Genomic DNA, 2,027 nt, shown 5'->3' with positions numbered 1-2,027 from the left:
AAGAGATCCCTGTCTTTTTTGAACTGGGGAGCCCAGAACTGGACACAGTACTCCAGATGAGGCCTTACCAGGGCAGAGTAGAGGGGGAGGATCACCTCCCTCGACCTGCTGGACACGCTCTTCTTAATGCACCCCAGAATGCCATTGGCCTTTTTGGCCACGAGGGCACACTGCTGGCTCATGGCCAACCTGTCGTCCACCAGGACGCCCAGGTCCCTCTCTGCAGAGCTCCTCTCCAGCAGCTCATCCCCCAGCCTGTATTGGTGCATGCAATTATTCCTCCCTAGGTGTAAGACCCTACACTTGCTTTTGTTGAACCTCATCCAGTTTCTTACTGCCCAGCTCTCCAGCCTGTCCAAGTAAATTCTCACTGAAGGTCGTGGCAAGATGTCGTTAAAAGATGCTGGTAGAACTGGCTTAGGTCAGGAACACAGAAATTGGGAAAAACTGGAACAAATGGGCTAATGATATAAGAGAGCAAAGAATAATATGCTGCTGTTCATACTTTTCATTTGGGAGGTCTCAAAGGATGCCACCGATAGTAATTTGTTTCTTCTACGTTTTTAAGTTAAATGACAGCAAGGATATCTTACTTCCTATCATTACAAGAGACTCTTTGCAGCCCCATAATGCAGTAATATTGGTAATTCATCTCCCAGAGACAAAAATTTTCCACACTAACTGTATTTTAGTTTCTGGTGGGCAGTAATCCCAGAATGGTTGAGGTTGGATGGCATCTCTGGAGGCCGTCTGATCCAAGCAGGTTGCCTAGGGTCACATCGTACATTCACAGAATTGATGCAGTGTGGAAGTCACAATCCAGCAGTTAATTCTGATTGAGCTATTGTGTATGCAATCTTCTGTAGCTCCTTCACTTCATTTAGAGCATCTCTTCCTCTTTGTGGTCATATAGAAGGTTGAAGGGCATTACTGCCAGGTCTCCAGCATGCTGCTAGATCTAACTGCCCCAGGAGCCTGCCCCGTCATGGGGCCCACAACCACAGCTGGGAGCCATGTAGCCAGGCTCACACACGTGCTTATGTCCTGGTCTGGATCCAGCCAATCCCAGGAGATATCTGTGATATATATAGCACGACCAGCAAACTCCCTGCTGTCTTCAGCCAGCACCAACATAGTTCTCATTGCAAGCCACAGCCAGCTCAACCACACCATCCTACAGAAACTAGACCCCTGATAAGCTAGAAACTGGGCAAACTCAGTCATTTCTGGCTAAGATTTTGGTTACCCCCATACTTGCTTATTAGGTCATTAATCATATGTGGCAAAGCTGTACTAAGTTCCAGTGGAGGGAAATGATACCTCTTAAGTGGCTGTGAATGTTGTGCACAGTGAGTCAATATAAAAAGTCAGATGGATTTCTGCCCGATAAGAGATCTTGTACTGAAGTCTTCAGTACATTTTGATGGCTACAATTTGAAGATTACTGCCTGTTCTCAGAACAAAACTCCCTAGTTCAACATCCAACCTGTGGCCCACATACTGCAGCAGCCCTGCCCAGCTGTCCTGCAGCCGCCCCTTGTCCCGCTCCATCGTAGTGGCAGATTTTCCATGCTGAGCGGCCAGGCAGCCAGGCACCCATTGCTCACAACGACCAAACGTCAGTGTGTAATTTGCACTGTCTGGGCTGAAACTGGGGCATGGGGAGGGCACAGTGCAATGCCAACCCACATTGTGCCAAATAGTATTAAGCATTTAGATATACTGACTATTCATGGTAATTGTGAACAAAAAATACGCAGCCTTGGTTTCCATTTTGATAAAGGAATTTGAGAACAGGTTTTGCAATTGCTGAAAAAAATCTATATTTGGTATAGTTCCAGCTTCATTTTCAGTGAACATAAGTAAATTTTTGAAGTGGAATGTATGAAGTGGAACCAGACATCCAACCAAAAAATCATGATCTTTGATTGTATCTCTTTATGTGACATTCATGAAACACTTCTTATCAAAGAAAAATATCCCTCGCTTCATAATCACACCTTATTCATGTCATCACTTTTTGGCAG

The sequence above is a fragment of the Meleagris gallopavo genome, chromosome Z (assembly GCF_000146605.3).
Source record: "Meleagris gallopavo isolate NT-WF06-2002-E0010 breed Aviagen turkey brand Nicholas breeding stock chromosome Z, Turkey_5.1, whole genome shotgun sequence".
NCBI lineage: Eukaryota > Metazoa > Chordata > Aves > Galliformes > Phasianidae > Meleagris > Meleagris gallopavo.
This window is presented reverse-complemented; position numbering follows the sequence as displayed.